Source organism: Cervus elaphus, chromosome 27 (genome assembly GCF_910594005.1).
Source record: "Cervus elaphus chromosome 27, mCerEla1.1, whole genome shotgun sequence".
NCBI lineage: Eukaryota > Metazoa > Chordata > Mammalia > Artiodactyla > Cervidae > Cervus > Cervus elaphus.
Genome location: NC_057841.1, coordinates 30,728,697 through 30,750,678, shown reverse-complemented (window position 1 = coordinate 30,750,678; position 21,982 = coordinate 30,728,697).

The following is a 21,982-nucleotide window of genomic DNA, read 5'->3' as shown; positions in this document are numbered from 1 at the left end:
GTCTGATCTCAGAGGTTAAAGGCATTGTTTTTTTGCATATAATCACCAACGTTGCTATACTTTAAAACAGCACATAAGAGTCTATCCCAAACTCCTAATATATCCCTCCCCCAATATAAAATAAAAATTAAAAAATAGGTTCACCTTCAAACCAATTTTGAAAAGAGTTCTTCAATCCTTTATTTTTAAAACCAGTCTTCAGAGTATACATCTTTTCTCATCCATGCCAAAGGCATAGCTGGAAGGCAAGAGATGCTGTCCCATTCAGTACAGACTGAGATGTATTGCAATATGGACTCCCTTATTATGTCTATACCTCATCTAAAGCATGAGCTTTAAAGTCATACAATGTCATCATTTTGATCATAAAAATGATAGCATTTCAAGTTGCTCACTCCTTATCAGTTTCCATTAAGATAATTATGCTACATTAAAATTCAAAATAAATCTGAAAATGCTTTTAAATTTTAAAATATCTACAATTTTCAACAACGACAAATTTTCAAGTGAGACAATGAAACTTTTGAGTGTGAACACTTGCCTAAAGCCATGTAGTGATTATTTTGAACTGACCTTAAAACCCAGGTGTCCTAATCACAAATCCAGTGCCTGTCCCATTGAACATCAAAATCTCCAGAGAATGTTTTTTTACTCCAAATCATAGGGTTTTGTGGAGGTATTTTGGCTCATTTATATTATGAAAATAGCAGGATAAACTTTTTAATCTGATTGTTATATTCTATTAAATCTAAATTTAATAAATCTGTTCAGAAATAACTATGATTCAGATTATTTTATTAATTTCTATGTGTTTTTTGTATAGAGCAAAGCAATTTTATTGTTCAGTAAACATTTACTTAATTTTCTGTTACTGGCTAAATACAGTGCTACATCATGTGGATATGAAGTTGAAGGGAAGTAAGACCTTTCCCTTAAAATGCTTACCAGTTTTATCTGAGAGATTTTGAAAAGTCATTATATTATAAAATATAATTCCCGTTTCTTGTACTTCCTTCCTTAAATGTGCATATCACCAGGGCCTTGATTTGGCTGTTAAATTATTAAGCAGAAATCCTATATGTCACTTCTGAGCAGAAGCTTTAACAGTTCCTATGTGATTTGCCAGATTTTCTTTTCCCTGGCTTGAATATAATAGAAACATAGACATAGACATAGAACCTTTCTCCAGTTAGAGTAGAAACCAAATCTATTTTGACTGATACACACTGTGTTATGTATTGTGAAGTACCTAGAAAGAAACACTTGGCACTCTCAAACTGGGAATTTAGAAAGAAAATTAAGAAAGGAATCATTTGTAATGATGAAATTAAGGTGAAAAGAATCATTAGTGATGGTATAGTAGACCGGGATTAAAATATCTTGCATCGTCAATACTTCCAGACCTGAAAATGCAAGTACAAAGGTTTCTGGGAGGTGAAGAAAAAAGAGAATGTATTCTTGGATGCATCCATCTCAAGATATCTCTGCAAGAAAGGAGTAAAGGGAACTAATGGTGCAGTCTCATTTTCTTTCCTGCCTCATACCTGCAGCCAAATGAAGTTGGCTGTACAAAGATCAGCCTCTCAGTAGGTAGAGCAGGCTGGAACATGCGTCTGGAAGGGAACTGAGGAGATTATTTGACACAAGTATGAAAACTGACCCATGGTCAGATTATTGTGGGAACACATGAAATACCAGATAAAAAGAGTACTTTCAGGAAAGTTATAGAGGAATATAACTTGAGCTGAATCTTAGAGGTATAACATAATTACTTTAGACAATTTGTGATGATCTTTTGATCTAGGTATCAAGGGAAGCCTGTGTATAGAGGAAAACCAAAGCAAATACAGTATTTTCAGAAATAAAGATTTAGATTAAAGAATAAAGATTTAATATTGGACCTTGGACTATGAAATGATAAGGTTGAGCAGAACATGGAAAACTTTCTGTATTACATTAAATAATGTTGACTTTACCCTGAAGTCCAGGAGGAAGTTCTGAAGGATTTAAAAACAGTGACATGCCTGGGTTTGTAATTAAAGTTAAAATAGAGCAGTACTAATAATCACTTACACTGATTGAGTGATTACAATGGGCCAAATCATGTTCTGAGCTCTAAGTACCGCCAAGAGTCAGATACTATCATTATGGCTATTTTGTAAGTGAAGATACTAAAGCAGAAAGTAGTTACTCTATATGACATAACAGTACGTAATGGAGTGGAGATGTGAAACCAGTTTTTGTAGAAAATAAATGAATATGCGTGCAGGACTGAGGCAAGAAGACAGTGTAAAAGTTATTCAGATAAGGAACAATAACCAGAGGGATAGTGCTAATAATGGGGACAAGAAAAGCCATTCTAAAGCTTAAACCTGTCAGATATGTGCTTGATTGACTATGTGAAATGAAGGGAAAAAGGAAATCAGCCATACCCACATGGTATCCTTAACTGAAAAAATGTGTTACACTTAACATGTTACACAACTGCCATTTTCATTTTGAACAAAAATATGCAAAATTATCAAAGATCATGTAGATTCACAGATGTTAATGAGCATATTTAATTTGGGGTGGGGACTATTGAATTTATTTCATATTTCTGCATTAAAAAGGAAAACGTAATTTAATATTGCAAATATTATCTCTTAGAGCTTGAAGATTAAAAATGAAAGTGACAAATAGCAAAGAGAGTAAAATTTGGGTTTAGCTCAGTCATTAAACTCATAAAGCTAGGGTAAATGATACTGGGCCTTTGTGATACCTGCCTTAATAGATCTGTGTCATCTGAGTATTTGAAAAGCTAATTAAAGCAGCAACTATAGCTTCTTAGCTCCATCATCATCTCACTAATTTTGTAGGTCAATCCTATTTTTATCTTCATTAAATGCTTAACCAGCTCTTATCTTCCTCTAAGGTAATCTAGGATATTTTTGGTTGTCATAAAATGTAGATGTGTTGTAAATGAGTAATTTAAACAGTTTTGACATTAACTAAAGTATTCCTCTTGTTTTTTTATTTTCTTCTATACCTTGGCGTGTAAACAGTTTCACATAACGATGAAATATCTATGACAAGAAATTGCTTCTATTTTATACAGTTGAGAATATTACCTACCCTTTACACACACAGACACAGGCACACACACTCAAAAATCATCTATCTTAAATAGGTACTATTTTTAAATTAAATTCTACTTTAAAATTAAAGACTATCAGTACATATGTTGATAAAGGTAGCATAGTAGCATTAGAAAGTGCAGAGTGTAGTGATATACTGTGGAAGACATGTTACTTTCTTTTAAAGAATAAGGGTAAATATTGTATTATTATTATTAAGGAAACAGTGGCAATGAATGTAGATCTGTGAAAACATTAATGGAAAAGTAAGACATAAACAACTAGTCACATGTATAAACTGAAGGGACTGGATACTTTAGCATTTTATTAATTGGAGGCTTCAGTTCCTCACCTCATTAGTCTATTCATGACATGGTAACTGGTTTCTTTCAGAATGTGTGATTGAAGGAAGAGATAGAGACTATATGGAAGCCACTTATCTTTTATGACTTAGTGATGAAAGTAACCTCTTCCCATCTTTTTCTCTTAGCTCATAGAACAATCTTAATAAAAATATGTAGGAGAGGACTTTATGAGAGTGTAACTATCAGGAAGTTATTTTCCTTTATTTACAGTGAATATACTGGCTTCTAGCAGTAGATGGGTATTCTTTTGTTGTTGTTGTTTCTTAGTACATCTACAGTAGTCTCAGAACTGCTTTAACCATAACTCTTACCAGTACATACGTATGCCAAAAAGGGAGTTCAAATTTCCTTGTAGTTCTTTTCCATCCCCAAACCCTCTTAGGAGTTCGGGTGCATAGTTAAATTCTATGTTTCATTTTCCTTTGTGCTTCTCACAATGGAAATGAAAGTAGATTTTTATCTTGGTTTATGATAAAAATGATCAACTGCATAGTTTCTCTTTTCATCTTCTTAAATATGTTTCAGATATGTTCAAAGTTTCAAACATTTGAAAGTTCCTTATAAGGAAGGAAGGAAAAATTGCTTCCTTATTTTTTGTTTGAATTTTTACCTTTTTCATGTACTAGTGCATCATTACATGTAACTTATAGCAAAAAGAAAAGCACAACATTTAATTTTCCATTTAGCATGAAGCTATGCAATTGCATTTATTCATGAGACCACTATATAGTTCATTTCAATGCTTTAACTCATATGTCTAGGTTATAATTACCATGACATTAATCTTTTACTATTCTGCCCTTCCTTTTGTCACTTTCTGTCTTAAAATTAAGTTCTTCAGTTCAATCTGAGCATAGGCATATATATATATATATATATATATATATAGTTTGGTTGTATTGTGATTGAACAGAAAAATAAAAACTCTTCAGATAGATGCAATCACAATTTCTGGATAAGTTCACTTAAGATGGACTGTGATGAATGTTGAAGGAAGAGAGTAGAAAGAGTACCATTGAATCCAAGAAAGTACCATTAGCCTGATTTTAAATTGTTCCCCACATCTCCCTCCAGTCCTGTCACTACACCTTGATTATGAAAATAAAAGTTGTGGATAAAAAGCAACTTAATATTGATCTCTGTGCAGCTTGCATTATGTAAGAAAAGCTTTGTAAGATGCACTGAGTTACAAATGTTGGATTCAGACGGGGCTAGCTTCATGGACCTTCTGCTGACCCAGTCAAAAATACACCTATATACCTATAGCAAATAATTCTTGTGGTTGTTGTTGTGTGTATTTGCCTCTCACTGTAAGGTTTATTCAGTGGTGGCTCTTTTCTTGTTATCTTGGATGTCAGGTGAAGATGCTGTCCAGGTGTCCCACCTTCCTGGTGGCTGCAGTCTGGAATCCTGGCCTCTGAGGTTATCATAGTGAAACTGAAAGCAGTAAAGGGACATATTGATCAGAAGTGTCATGCATGCATCACATTTCATTTCCTTAAGGCTCTTTTTTTGCTGTCAGTTGGCCTACACATAGCTTTTAAATACTGTCTTAATGGTTCTTTTCATTCATTTTACCAACTTCTTTCCCTATATTACACTTGTCATTTTGATTTGTTGCTTATTACTACCTAAGTGAACACATCTTTCAGAATTAAGCCAGATACTCAGACATTTGGGCAGAGTTTATACAAAGATTTGATGTTCTCAATATTTGTCATTCTATTGTTATTTGATAAATAATAATATTGTATAATTCAGTTCAGTTCAGTCACTCAGTTGTGTCCAACTCTTTGTGACCCCATGAATTGCAGCACGCCAGGCCTCCCTGTCCATCACCAACTCCCGGAGGTCACTCAAACTCATGTCCATAGAGTCGGTGGTACCATCCAGCCATCTCATCCACTGTTGTCCCCTTCTCCTCCTGCCCCCAATCCCTACCAGTATCAGGGTCTTTTCCAATGAGTCAACTCTTCCATGAGGTGACCAAAGTATTAGAGTTTCAGCTTCAGCATCAGTCCTTCCAATGAACACCCAGGACTGATCTCTTTTAGGATGGACTGGTTGGATCTTCTTAATGTCGTATAAATTAGAATATCATGTAAATAATATCTATTATTATTTTTCCATTTATTTGTGACTAAATTGCCAATATCCACTGGATCATCGAAAAAGCAAGAGAGTTCCAGAAATCATCTATTTCTGCTTTATTGACTATACCAAAGTCTTTGACTGTGTGGATCACAATAAACTGGAAAATTCTGAAAGAGATGGGAATACCAGACCACCTGAACTGCTTGTTGAGAAATATGTATGCAGGTCAGGAAACAACAGTTAGAACTGTACATGGAACAACAGACTGGTTCCAAATAGAAAAGGAGTACGTCAACGCTATATATTGTCACCCTGCTTATTTAACTTATATGCAGAGTACATCATGAGAAACGCTGGGCTGGAAGAAGTACAAGCTGGAATCAAGATTGCCAGGAGAAATATCAGTAGCATCAGATAGGCAGATGACACCACCCTTCTGGCAGAAAGCAAAGAAGAACTAAAGAGCCCCTTGATGAAAGTGAAAGAGGAGAGTGAAAAAGTTGGCTTAAAGCTCAACATTCAGAAAACTAAGATCATGGCATCCGGTCCCATCACTTCGTGGGAAATAGATGGGGAAACAGCGTCAGACTTTGTTTTCCTGGGCTCCAAAATCACTGCAGGTGGTGATTGCAGCCATGAAATTAAAAAACGCTTACTGCTTGGAAGGAAAGTTATGACCAACCTAGAAAGCATATTAAAAAGCAGAGACATTACTTTGTCAACAAAGGTCTGTCTAGTCAAGGTTATGGTTTTTCCAGTGGTCATGTATGGTTGTGAGAGTTGGACTGTAAAGAAAGCTGAGTGCCAAGGAATCGATGCTTTTGAACTGTGGTGTTGGAGAAGACTCTTGAGAGTCCCTTGGACTGCAAGGAGATCCAATCCTTCCATCCTAAAGGAGATCAGTCCTGGGTGTTCTTTGGAAGGACTGATGTTGAAGCTGAAACTCCAGTGCTTTGGCCACCTGATGCGAAGAGCTGACTCTTTGGAAAAGACCCTGATGCTGGGAAAGATTGTGGGCAGGAAGAGAAGGGGACGACAGAGGATGAGATGGTTGGATGGCATCACCAACTCAATGGACATGGGTTTAGGTGGACTCTGGGAGTTAGTAATGGACAGGGAGGCCTGGCGTGCTGAGGTTCATGCAGTCACAAATAGTTGGACACGACTGAGTGATTGAACTGAACTGAACTGATGCTAGTCACAGATTTCATCCCCTGATTCTTTGGGCTAGAAGTATTGCAGATTTTCTACCAAAGTTTTCGCCAGAGTAAACAGCAATGATTGTTGCCTACTCTTTCACTGAAAGACAGATGAAATAGAAATTCCTTGTCAATGGAGAATTTGCCCGCTTCATTTACCTTTCTAACACCTTCAGATCTTTGTACTTTTTAAAATTTCATTTAGGTTTACACTTTTACCAGTGTTATTATTGTTTTTCCTACAAAAGCATTCTTTGGTGGGCCAGAAGCAGATCTCCCATATCTTTATATGCATTTGATCATTTATGAATGAATAATTTAGGTACAATATGTTACAATCATTTAAAGTCTGATTCAGTGCCATTTGCCAGATATATGCACTAACATACCACTGCTACAAGCAAAATGCAGAGCATTTCCATCAACCCCCAAAACTTCCCCATATGTTACTGGATTGCATCATTATTTCTGTACCCAGCTTAAAGCAAACACTGATCTTTCTGCTATCACTATAGTTTGCACTTACTAGAATTTTCTATTTCAGATTTTTATTTATTTATTTACCTATTATTTGTATTTGTTTTCTTGCATTTAGTAAAATGACTTTTGCTCATGCTTATTGTTTCTTATACTAGTATTCATTTTTATCACTGAGAAGAACATAGAGAATAATATATAATTTCCAAAAAAATGCATTTTCATATTTTATGTTAATATCATTACACATACATAAAATGGTTTATTTCATACTATATCAATATGTTTTTGGACAAGGTGAAGTATGACTGTGCCTCAGGTTGATATCTAGAAAATTGGTCACCCAAGGTATCCCTGGTGCTGACATTATTATCAGATAAAATTCTCTTTATTTCCTCCTTTTGTCTTTATGGGCTTCCTTTGTGGTTCAGGTGGTAAAGAATTCACCTGCAATGCAGGAGACCTGGGTTCAATCCCTGGGTTGGGAAGATCCCCTGGAGAATGGCAAGCCTACCCACTCCAGTAATCTGGCCTGGAGAATTCCGTGGACTATACAGTCCATGGGGTCGCAAAGAGTCAGACACGATTGAGCAACTTTCACTTTCACTTTGTCTTTATAGCTCTTTATTTAAAGTTTCCTAATACAGAATGTTTAAGTTTTATATAAGAAAAGGTATTCTGTTCCCACTAAGGCTCTTAAGATAAGAAATTCTCCAGACCTAGTAAGGTTGCATATGCTAGGAAACCTGGGAAAGAAAAAAAGAATAGTGTGTACTGCAGGCAGTAATATCACCTGTGGCAGAGAACCATTTCTTAGAAGCTCATCATATTACTCAGTTTTACTTTTTTATTATTTAATTTAGATAAAATTTAATAGCTTTAGATTAAATATAGTATGTAATGGGCTTCCCTGGTGGCTCAGCAGTTAAGAGTCCTCCTATAATGTGGGAGATGCAGGTTTGATCCCTGGGTCAGGAAGATCCCTGGAGGACAGCATGGCAACCCACTCCTGAATTCTTGCCTGGAGAATCGCATGGACAGAGGAGCCTGGCGGGCTTCAGTCTATAGGGTTGCAAAGAGTCAGACAGGACTGAAGCGACTGAACACACACACACACACACACACCCCATGTAAAAATAGCCCTGTTTTAAAGACTTTGTATGTGCATCTTTATCTACAGTTTGTCTCTCTATTACTTGGTCTTTACATATAAGGTAAGGAATGTCGAAAGCACCATTTGCTGTGTATTATCACTGATTGTTTCTGAGTGAGGGAATTTGAGGTAATTTGTTTTTTTCATCTCCATACTGCTTGAATTTTTATTAATAAACATGGATACTTATAAAAAGTAAAAAAAAAGCCATTCATATTATCCCCCAAACTTGAAAAACTTGCACTCGTCAATGCTGAGAGTTGTACAAATTGGTAGAACTGATCTTGGTTGTTGAAGGAAACAGGCAACCCACTGCTGTATTCTTGCCTGGGAAATCCCATGGATGAGAAGCCTGGAAGTCATGGGATCTCAAAGAGTTGGACACGACCTCTTCTGTGAAATCTAGTCTGCAGAATTTAAGAACAGTACATTGAAACATTTTAGAACTGCATTCATAACACTGAGGTTTGCAAAAGGAAAATGTTGGACAGCTCCATTTAATTGGAGGAAAGAAAGTGAAAGTGAAGTCGCTCAATCGGGTCTGAATCTTTGCGACCCCATGGACTGTAGCCTACTAGGCTCCTTCGCCCATGGGATTTTCCAGGCAAGAGTACTGGAGTGGGCTGCCATTTCCTTCTCCAGGGGATCTTCCCAACCCAGGGATTGAACCCAGATTTCCTGTATTGCAGACAGATGCTGATTGGAGGAAGGGTCTATTAAATATGGCAATCCCTATTCTGAGATACACTGCAATCATAAAAAACAAGGTACATCTATATCTTTTAACCCCTGGAAAATGGAATGGCTACCCACTCCACTATTCTTGCCTGGGGAATTCCATGCACAGAGGAGCCTAAAAGGCTGCAATCTGTGAAGTCACAGAGTTTGACATGACTAAGCAATTAACACATTCACTTTCACATGTGCTCTAATTTGGAAGACCATGGGAGCTTACGAAGAGAAAAAATAGAAGAATAATTTTTCAATGTGCTGAGCATTTTTATAGCAATTTACACATATGAACTTAAGTACTTAGAGCATCCTGAGGATTTCAGTGTATTCTTTACCTGCAGTTTAGAGATGGGCATACTGCATCACTGAGAATGTAGCTTGCTTTTTGACAGAGGTGCTGAGAGCCGTCTGGCTCCATTGCTGTTTCTTGTAACACTTTGATATAGTGTGTATAACACTGGAGCTAATGTGTGTACAGTTACGATTCCATTTTTGCATGAGACAGTGAGAGAGAGAGAGAAAGAGGTGTTTAGTGACAAAGAGACAGAGACACAAATCAAGATCAAGGTCTGTTTATATCTGCAAAAGAATCATACAGTGTTTTCCCCAAGTCAGCCACATAATTATCTCAAGAGAAGGAGAATTTTACTTCTTTCTATACAATATTTTTAGTGTTTTTTTTTTTTTTTTATACTTTCTGGAACTTTCAGATGGGAGTAAGTCATTAAATAAAGAGCCAACCCTCACAGTGTTCTGACTAGCCATGACACTTTGAGCATTTACATAACATTCCTTAGTATGTTTCCTCACCCTTAAATTGGATAAAATAATAACACCATTATCATTTGTTTCTTGTGAAGATCAGATGAGATTGTTAAACTTCTAAGAACAGTTAGTTCCTGGTATAAAGTAAAAGGTAATAGTTAGCTTTTTTAAAAAATTATTTTAAATTGGATAATGATTGCTTTACAATGTTGTGCTGATTTTTGCCGTACAATGTGAATCAGCCATAAGTCTACATATATCCCCTCCTTCTTGAGCCTCCCCATCCCGACTCCCTATCTCACCCCTCTAGGTCATCACAGAGCCCAGGGCTGAGCTCCCTGTGTTATATAGCAGCTTCCCACTAGATATCTTTTACACATCATAGTGTATATATGTTAATGCTCCTCTCCACTAGATATCTTTTACACATCATAGTGTATATATGTTAATGCTCCTCTCCACTAGATATCTTTTACACATCATAGTGTATATATGTTAATGCTCCTCTCTCAACTCTTCCCACCCTTCCCTTCCCCTGCTGTGTACATGAGTACATACTCTATGTGTGAGTGCCTACTGTCCTACAAATAGGTTCATCAGTACTATTTTTCTAGATTCCATATACATGCTGCTGCTGCTGCTGCTAAGTCGCTTCAGTCGTGTCCGACTCTGTGCGACCCCATAGATGGCAGCCCACCAGGTTCCCCTGTCCCTGGGATTCTCCAGGCAAGAACACTGGAGTGGGTTGCCATTTCCTTCTCCAATGCATGAAAGTGAAAAGTGAAAGTGACGTCGCTCAGTTGTGTCCAACTCTTAGCAACCCCATGGACTGCAGCCTACCAGGCTCCTCTGTCCATGGGATTTTCCGGGCAAGAGCACTAGAGTGGTTTGCCATTGCCTTCTCTGCCATATATATGCATTAATATTTTATCCATAAAAAGTTATCCATGAATCATTTATATATGAGCCAAAACAGATACAAGATTGAGAGAATAAGCTAAAAAAGAGCAAAGTAGTGTAGTATGTGTCAACTTAAATAAAGGGGCAAATTGAGGCATGCTTAAATTATTTGGGAATAATAAATATTGCAATTTGGGACATGTAACTGAAGAATCTACAGATCATCCCAAATTTTTCCATGTGTAAAATAAGCTTTGAATTGATTGCTTTCCCAAGCATACCTGGTTTTTTATAAGGATGAAATAAAATAATATAAAAGTATTCTGGAACTTACAAATCATCCTTTAAATACAAGTAGTTCTTCTTATTCTAGTTTATATTATTCTAAATGACTTATTGCTGCCTTTGTGTCATGCTATATTAATATAGTGGTAGAATTACTATTACAAACATCAAATGATAAATACTTTAAAAGGCAGGAAATGTTCTGGATATTTAAAAAAACAATTCATAATTTTATACACTTAGATTTCATGAATTGTACTATAGAGTGATGAAAGTTAGCTATTAAGTGGCAATTAATAGCAAGTTGATGTTTATTTTGAGTCAATCCGTGCCAGCCTTATCAGAACAACATGAAATTTGAGACTACAATAACAATAAATAAAATATTAGCATGCTTAGAAGGAAAAATGTTTGTATGTTTCCAGGTTCTCCAAGATGTAATTAATTTTCAGAAGCTTTTCTTAAAAAGGTTAATAATGATGGGTTAGAACAATATTAAGTATTTGTCTTTTCATTTTTATATCTTTTAGAATATACATAGTATGGAAAACATTAAATTATGAAATAGAATGATTTGAAAAATATGATATAGCTCAGTGTATCATGTTTATCACATCATTTTGAATATTTACTTCTAGGTTTTAACATGTATTAAAAGATTTCAGTCTAAAACTGGAGGATATTGAAATGGAATTTCTCACTCATGCTCCCTCAGAAGAATAGAACTTAAGAACTGAGAGATTGGTTTCCTGTATATGCCTGATTTATTGAAGAACAAGACTTAGCTCCTGACCAGTGAACACCTGCCAAGATCTCTCTCAGTCCTCAAGCCAATGAACTTACTGCTTGGACTCAGGCTAGGCTTTGCCCATTTGCACTCTTGCCCATAAATAGAACCTGACTCAGTGGACTCGTCTGTAGCTTGGCACATTCAGCTGTGTCCGACTCTTTGTGACCCCATGGACTCTGCCAGTAGGATTCTCTCCAGGCAAGAATACTGGTGTGGATAACCATCCCCTTCTCCAGGGGATCTTCCCAACCCAGGGATCGAACATGAGCCTCCTGCACTGCAGGCAGATTCTTTACCGTCTGAGCCACCAGGGAAGCTTTATGTGTCCCAAATTGCAATTCCTCTGCTATTTCCAAATAAACTCCATTTCTGGTCATTTGAACTTGCCTCGATTTACCTCCTTTATTTAGGTCAATACATACAAATACTTGATCACACCTTAAAAAATATAAATAGGTATTCACTATCTTGAGCTTTCCTGGTGGCTCAGAAGGTAAAGAATCTGCCTGCCATGCGGGAGACCTGTGTTTGATCCCTAGTCATTATTATTTTGTGATGTTTTGAGAAATGCAGTATTACTCCTGAATAGTAAATAATGATTCATGTGACTATGCTGTCCCTTTGAAAGATTTTCTAATAACTGGTACTAAACCATAAGTTAAGGGAAGGAAACATTAGAAATACTAAATTGGTGATAAGTGTTACGCAAAGTTTGACGTGCTGTTTTGAATTGCATACTGATGATCAAAAGATTGTTAGCAGAAATGAAACATCTAACTGCAAGAAATTATAATTTACCAGGTTACATATATGTTGGTCAAAGTTATTTGGAGCTGGTAACAAAGCAGAACCTATCATTTTAAATGACTGATCAGGATATAGGCAATTTTGACACTCAGCAGTTGGGCTTCAGTGAAATAAACTTGCCGTTTGAATGGAGATAGATGGAACAGCATGGAGTTTATATTTTAATTACTTCAGCATCTCACTGACATTAAAATGTTCCTTTTGGCAAAGGATGGAGTTTTACAGTGCACTTGTGATAAGTAATACACCAGTTGCAGAGCAGCTATACGGATTGAATCTAGTTTACAGGAATGAATGCACTGGTACTTTGCAATGAAAGAATAAAAATATTCTTAGTCACTTTCCCATCTGACTCACAAACTTCTGGGCTCTTGCCAAAATTGAATTATATGTTTCTTGGGAAAGGAATACTTTTTAGAGATGTACTACTTAAATAAATAGAGTGAGATTGGGAGACCCAGTTCCTTGGAGAAAAGTTTGCTGACCACCATAGGATTGACAAAGATTTTCTTTCACATCACTGTCACCAAATACCTTCTGCTTACACCCTCTGAGCACTTATTGTAGTATGTTATAGGTAAATTTTTTAGCTATCTCTCATTATTTAATTGGGAAATAATTTGTCAATGATGTCTGATATATAATGTGCCATGTATCATGTTAAAATGTTAATGAAAATATTATATAACATTTTAGCATAGAAAATTCCGCATTATATTATTAAAAATTGATACTATGCATATGAATTTACATATTATGATAAAAATAAGGAGAAAATACCCCCAAAACCTAAATTTCAAAATGAGTAAAAGATATGTATACAGAAAAAATATATATTGATTGTTCATGGAAAATGAAATAATAGCATGAAAAGATATAGTAAGGCAAACAAAAAGCTACTAACGTAATTTTTACTCATCATTAAGAAAATTCGTCATATATTTGGAATCATATAGGGTGCAGTCCTTTGACTTTGGCTTCTTTCCTTGCTCAGGAAACTTTGGAGATTCATGCATGTATGTGTAACAGTTCATTCATATTTTTGAATAGTATTTCATTGCCTTATGTACTACAATTTGTTTAACTTTTCACCATTTATTGGACATCTTTCCCAATTTTGGCAATGATGGAAAAGGCTGACATAAACATTCTTTACTGATTTTTCCATGGACCTCCTTTTTTTTTTTCCTGGTGATGTATGTGTATAATATGAATCAGATGTGAGGTTTACAAGCTCTTTCTCATTGACTTAGACACTTAAGCAATAGTCCAACTTAAAGTCGCTGAATGTTGCATACGTACTGTGGTTTAGACAGTCATCATTCTTATCTATGAGAGTCTGATTCTTGGGATCATTCCTGTTGCTAAGTATAGAGTTGCATTGAAACATTGAGTCAGAAAAACAGGTGTCATTCCATTTCTTCATTTTGAAATAATTTTAGTTATACAAACTAGTAATGATAGTAAAAAGATAAAAAATGATAGTAAAGTGATAAAAGATATAATGATAGTAAAAAGTTCCTACAGAATCTTTCACCCAGCTTCACCTAATATCTACATCTGTATAATCCTGGTACATGGATCAAATGGAAATTAACCTATGGTTATACAACACTGTAAACTACAGACTATACTTGAAATTCATTTTTCCCCCCTACTGATGCCCCTTTTTATTTCTTCCATGATTCTTCTATACAGGAGACCATGTTGCACTTAGTCATGATACTTAATCTCCTCAAACTTTTAATGTTTTCTCAATCTTTCCTTGCTTTTGTTACACTGACACCTTTGAAAAGTATTGGTCAGTTATTATGAAGGATGCCCCTCATTTTGGGTTTGCCTGGTTTCACGTAAGTAGACCAGGGTCATGATTTTTAGAAAGTGCCTTTGTATCAATGATACATGATAGCAATAGAGTCTGATGATGTTAACCTCCTATCTCTTGGTTAAGGTGGTGACTTCTAGGTTTCTCTACTGTAAAACTGCTTTCCTTTCCTTACTCTAGTAATGAATAATAAAGGGAGTCAGTACATTCAAACAACAGTTAAAGGGGAATTTAATTCCATCTACTGGAAGAAGAGTATCACAGAATTTGTAAACATGTTAAAACAACCATAGTAATAAATACGGAGATATTTAAAGCTATACGAAACCCTTGCTCTTTTAAAAAGTTTTGCATTCTAATTTAATATTCATCTGTGTATTTTAGGTACAGTGGATTACAGTGGATTTCTGAGGGTAACTTTTTATTGCTTTTATTCTTTCTATATTTATTACTTGGAACTCTTCTATTGAAAAGATTATACTTTCTCTCTGTTCACTTATTCAGTAATTTATTCCTATTAGTATGAACTCATGCATATTTACTTTTGCTCAAATAGTTTCAGTTTTAGTAATTGGGCAATCTTCCAGGTTGATTTTTGTGCTCTTTTTTAGCATGCTCTCATTTATGTATTCACTGTTTTATTTATTTACTTATTTCTTCTTATCCTTATTTTTTTAGTAGCTTCAAGCCTACCTTATTTTCCCTGTCCCATTTCTAGATTCAGTCATTTCTCGTTGAAACACTAGTTATTAAAACTCATTTTTTCTATATTTTCTTCTGATAGTTGCATAGATTTATGTATATATATATATGTGTGTGTGTGTGATACATTTTGAGTTTAATTTTGTTTAATATATGTGATGTAAATTTACAAATTTTGGGTTTTGTTTGTTTTATTTTGTCTACTTGCCCTTTGTTAGATTAAGTGTGTTTCATTTTGTTTCTAATATGCTATTTTCTAAGAGGGTTTTTTTTTTAAAGCAAGAATTGGCTTTACAATGCTTTTTGTATATCACTTGAGATGGCTATAGTCATAGTCTGTTAAAATGGTGAAATATATTGATTGATTTTCAAATGTTGATGTAGCCTTGCATTCCTGGGATGAAATGCACTTTGTTGTAATATTTGTTGTTGTTGTTCAGTTGCTAAGTCATATCCGACTCTTTGCAATCCCTGGACTGCAGCATGCCAGGCTGCTTTGTCCTTCATCATGTCCCAGAGTTTGCTCAAGCTCATGTCCATTGAGTCGTGATGCCGTCCAACCACGTATCTTCTGTTGCCCGCTTCTCCTCCTTCCCTCAGTCTTTCCCAGCGTCAGGGCTCAGCCTATATTTTGCTGTATTTTATTCATGACTATCCAAATTTGGGGGAGTTGTCCAGGTATTTTATATTGATTCATAGCTTCATTGTATTATATCTTATAACTTACTTCATATTATTTCATATTTGTTTAGTTTTCACTGCCCAGAATATATTTTGGTGAATTTGAACATATATAATACTTAAAAATGTATTTTCAGCTGCTTTGGAGTGCAGTATTTTTTTCATATAAATTTGGTCATATTGGTTGATATTCTTAAATAATTTATCAATAGTCATATTGGTATTTTGTCACTTCTCTTATCAATTTCTCAGAAAGGAGTGTTAATGTTTCAAACTATGATTATATATTTTTCTGTTTCTCTTTTATGTCTGTTATTTTTTGCCTCATATATTTTGAAGTTCTGTTCTTAGGTATTTACATATTTAGGAGAACTGACCCATTTATCAGTATGCAGTATACCTTATCACTGATAATATTACTTGTTCTGAGTCTTCCCTGCATGAAAGTAATATAGGGCACCCCAGATTTCTTTGATCAATCCAAGTATATCTTTATCCGTTTACCATTAAAGGCTCTCTGTAAAGTATTTCATATAGGCAAAATATACCTGAGACTTATATTTTTATATATGAGAATCTTCTTTAATTAGTATATTTAGAACATACTCATTTAATATACTACTTTTAGTGTAGATGGATTGAAATATATCATGTTGGTAGACATTTTGGAAGACTTTAAAGTTGTTACTTGCTTATCTTCTTACTTTCATGATTTTTAAACAAGAAGTCAGCTTCAATTCTTATGCTTATCTTTAGGTAGTGTTTTTTTGTTTGTTTGTTTGTTTTTGGTCTGCCTTTAATACTTTCCCTGACTTTGGTTATCAGTTGATTGAATATGGCATGCATATTTTTTATTTATGTTTATGTTGGTACTTTCCCTCTTTGGTGTTCTCTAAGATATTTGGTCATATAATGTAGAATATGTCAAACATTTTTTTTTCAAAATTCTTTGCCATTTTTTTCTTAAGATATTTCTTCTCTTTCCCTTCTGATGTTCCAAGTATGAACATGTTAGACTATTTGATAGTGTATATTTTTAATGTATTGTTCTTTTTGCCCTTTATTTTCTTTTAATATTTCAGATTATATAATTTCTGATGACCTGCATTCAGTCTCACAGATTCATCAGTGGTGTCAAGTCCACTGATGAGCCTGTCAAAGATTCCATTCCTGCAAATATTTTTGTTGTTTTGATTGTGTTTCATTGCTAATATTCCCATGTGATTTATTCTTATAGTTTCCATTTTTCTAATCTTAGATGTTGTCTACCTTGTTATCTCAGAGCCTTTAAGAAATCAATCTTGGTTATTTTAAGTTCCTTCTCTGATAGTTCAAACATTTGTATTATGTCTGATTCTGTTGCTGATGAATGCTTTATCACTTCATATTGTGCTTTTCCTTGCCTTTGATATACCTTACATTTTTTGAAGCCAAAAATGTTTTAATCAAACAATGGACACAATACTTTTTTAGACTTGAAGCAGTATTTTTTTCTGCAAGGCCATTTTGGGGAACTTGTGTTAATGGAGATAGGAGTTGCATTTTTTTTTGCTGTTTTTTCTTTGCCTGCCTTTTGAGTCTCCCTGCTTGACTTTGAATTTTGTGTGTGTGCTGTTCGCTGGGATGACACTCCCAGCTGTATTAAAACCTCAATTTTCCTTGACACTTGTTTGCATTCTGGTGGGAGTATAGGAGTGGGGACCATCTCTGATCTACTGATTAAATCTCAGCCTTAGATAAGCTCTCTGAACCCGTGTCTTGATAATGTGGCCTTTAAAATCACTGCTTCTCCTCTTTCAGCTGTAATTATGTATTCCTACTCTTCCCCCAGAGCTTTTATTTTTCCTGTTACTCTACCACAGATGGAGTGAGTTTCCTGCAGTACACCTGAATATAAATTCCCCTGCAGATGAAGGCTTTTCCATAGTGCCAGCGTGCAGTAGAAAGTGATCAAGAGAATATACAGTTCCCCTCAGCGTAATTAAACTTTATTCCCTAGTGGTCCAGTGGCTAAGACTCTGCACTTCCAATTCAGGGCACCCAGATCCCATCCCTGATCAAGGAACTATATCCCACATACCACAGTAAGAGTTCGCGTGCCTGAACTAAAAAAATCATGTGCCGCAATAAAGATCAAAGATCCTGCATGCCACAACTAAGACCCAGTGCAGCCAAATAGATACATGAATAAATTTGTTTTTTTTTTTTAAAAGGACCCTCAAACAACAACAAAAAAAACCAACTTTAGACAGGCTTCTTCCTGATGTTAGACCCTGGACCTTCCTTTTCTGTAGCATTTACTTTAGAAAACTTGAAATTGCTAATTTTTTTTTTTAATGATCCTAAAAGAAACACACTTTTAATATAAAGACAAATAAAAGGATAGTGAAGTCACTCAGTCGTGTCCGACTCTTTGCGATCCCATGGACTGTAGCCTACCGGGTTTCTCCATCCATGGGATTTTCCAGGCAAGAATACTGGAGTGGGTTGCCATTTCCTTCTCCAGAAATTGCTAATTTTTTATCTGCCTCTTTGAGAAGTAAATCCTCTCTCATCCTCTTGCCAGTTTTATAACCAGGAATGTCTTTTTCAACAACATGAAAGTCATCTCTTTGAAACGTAATTATTAACAAGGATGCATGCATGCTAAGTTGCTTCAGTTGTGTCCAACTCTCTGAGACCCTGTGGACTGTAGCTGCCAGGCTCCTCTGTCCATGGGAGTCTCCAGACAAGAATCCTGGAGTGAATTGCCATGCCTTCCTCCAGGAGATCTTCTAAACTCAGAGACTGAACCTGTGTCTTCTGCATTGGCAGGTGGGCTCTTTACCACCGAGCCACCTGAGAAGCCCATCAGCAAGGACAGCACCCCTACTTCTCCGTTTCTGTGTGGAGGTGGGAGCCTGGCTTTAGTAAGCACCAACTGACAAACACAGATGTCCTGATTCCACATATCAAGACCACCCCAGTATCCTCCAGAACTTTTTCTCGCCCCAGTGTTGTAATTCCTTTCACCTCCCCCTACAGCTCCCTTTGGGGTTGAGTTCAGTCTCTCCTGTTGCAATATTCTTGACCCCTATTACAAGGGATAGGGATTTTCTTGTTCAGTGGCCTCTGTCCTAGTCATCCACTGCTTTGATTCTGTTTCTGATTGTTGTTGTTGTTTAGTTGTTCAGTCATGTCCGACTCTTTCATTGCCCCATGGACTCCTCTGTCCCACCAGGCTCCTCTGTCCATGGGGCTTTCCAGGAAAGGATACTGGAGTGGGTTGCCATGTCCTTCTCCAGGGGATCTTCCCAACCTATGCGATTGAACCCACATCTCCTGCATTGGCAGGCGGATTCTTTTAGGTACCTCTCATTCTTCAGATTTCAACCTAGTTGTTCACTCTTTAAAACTTCAGTTCTCTCAGGTGTTGAACAATGTCAGTATTTCTCAGTTTATCCAGCCATTGTCTTATAATAAGGTTAGAAGGAACTCTCCTTTCCAGTCCCCGTAAATGTTATCAGGAGCTGGATATATTGAACAGATAGGAAATAATATGGTAGGCTTCCCTGGTGGCTCAGATGGTAAAGAATCTTCCCAAAATACGGAAGACCTGGGTTCGATCCCTGGGTTGGGAAGATCCCCTAGAAAAGGGAATGGCAACCTACTCCAGTATTGTTGCCTGGAACAATCCATGGACAGAAGCCTGGCAAGCTACTGTCCATGGGGTTGGCAAAGGGTCGGACACGACTGAACGACTAACACACACACACACACAGAGAAAACTTTATGGCACACACACAAAAATCTACCGAAAATGGCTTTCACTCCTCAGGCTGGCAGGACAAAAGGAAGAGGTTAGAGTCTTTGGAACCTGGAATCTTGGGAAAGTGGTCCCATAGACACAAGGCTCACCTCATTGAGCAGAGGGCACTGACCAGCAATGGTGTTGTCTGAGGATCTCAGAAGTGCCGGTGGAGCTTGGACCCACGCCTTTAGGGTGACGCCCGTCTGACTAGTGCTAACAGGACATTGAAAACAACTGCTGCCATTTTCACTCCATATCCAAGGGGAGTAAGGACTGTTGCTAGGGTGATGCTGAGACTAGTGAGCAAATTAGTTGTAATATGACCACTCAAACTCCTTCAGATTTTCAGTCTCGCTAGTGTTTGCTGTTGGTTGAATGTAACAGGAATGAAGCCAGCAAATAAAAACAAATATCTTGCTCTGGTGCCACCAGAATATTGAAAGATGCATATGGCACTGAGAGAAAATAGCCCAATAATCTGCACAAAAATGCCTTTGTCTTATATTAAAAACTAAATTTATATTATTCCAATTTATATCTCAATATATATTTTATTTGTATATAAAATATATACATTAAATGCTGCACCTTGTTATTGCATGCCTTTTTTTAATGGCCAGAGGACTTGGGAGATTATAAAGACACACACAAAGAGAGAAGCTGAGAAGTTAGTGGTTCTATTTGAAATTTTCATTTTTCTTTACTTGCTGTTTGGTTTCATTGTTTATTTGTTCACATTGATAAAAGAGACATGTAAGTGCTAGAATCTAAAATTTTAAGGCTGTTCGAATGACCTACCCGCTTCAACAGATGCATTCTCTTAGGGCAAGGTTCTCCGTCATGTAATAAAGGCAGCTTCGGAAAGCATATCATTAGAAATGTAACACCATATTCTCAATACATCATGTCACATTATGGGGTACATTATCCTTCTGCTGTGTGAATTTTATTTCCATTACCGCAGAGAGAAAATGCAAAGAAAATTAAACTTTAAGAGTTTGCTTTCTTTAGGGCTTATTGGATATTGTTGCTAATGAATTTTTATCAATATTACATGGAAAGAAAAGATAAAAATTGTATGTATGTATGTATTCTTCACTTTTTTACAGTGAGTTTCACATTACTGTCTCTAGAGCCGTTTCATCGTAGTGTTCTTTTTCTCTTAAGAATAGTTTGTTCCTGTAACAAATCATTTAAATGTTACTATATGGAAAGTTACCTTATGAAAAGATTTCCCAAAATTTATATTGTAAAATTATGTATATAGGGGCAGTTAATATAAAATAAGGCAAGTACACACTTGCACAGGAAATGCATTTTTAAAAATTGAATATAGTTGATTTCCCTGGTGGCTCAGATGGTCCAGAGTCTGCCTGCAATACAGGAGACCAGGTTTAGTCCCTGGGTGGGGAAGATCCCGGGAAGAAGGGAAAGGTTACCCACTCCAGTATTCTTGCCTGGAGAATTCCATGGACAGAGGAGCTTGGTGGGCTACAGTTCATGGGGTCTCAAAGAGTCAGATATAGCTGAGTGAGTAATACATTTTCAGACTTTTTTCATAGTTGTTTTCTATGCCTGTGAATGTGATTCCACATATAAGTGATAGCATATAATACTTGTCTTTGACTGACTACACTGAGTCACCTACACTAAGTGTGATATTCTCAATCCATCTCTGTTGCTGCAAATGGCAATATTTAATTCTTTTTTATGAAAGTGAAATTGTTAGTCACTCAGTCCTGTCTGACCCTTGGCAACCCCAGGACTGTAACCCATTAGGTTCCTCTTTCCATGGGATTTTCCAGGCAAGAATACTGTCCATGGGACTTTCTAGGCAAGAGAAGGAGGAAAAGGAGTGGTTTGCCATTTCCTCCTCCAGGGGATCTTCCCCACCCAGGGATCAAACCTGGCTCCACTGCATTTCAGGCAGATTCTTTACTGTCTCTTTCTCTCTCTCTCTCTCTCTCCATATATATATATATATATATATATATATATGAAAGGAAGAAATCATATCTCCTTAAACCAGTCATCCGTTTGTGAGCACTTGGGTTGTCTCCATGTCTTGGCTATTGTAAATAGTATCACTGTAAACATTCAGTTCAGTTCAGTTCAGTCGCTCAGTTGTGTCCGACTCTTTGCGACCCCATGAATTGCAGCACACCAGGCGTCCCTGTCCACCAACTCCAGGAGTTTACTCAAACTAATGCCCATCTAGTCGGTGATGCCATCCAGCCATCTCATCCTCTGTCGTCCCCTTCTCCTCCTGCTTTCAACGTTTCCCAGCATCAGGGTCTTTTC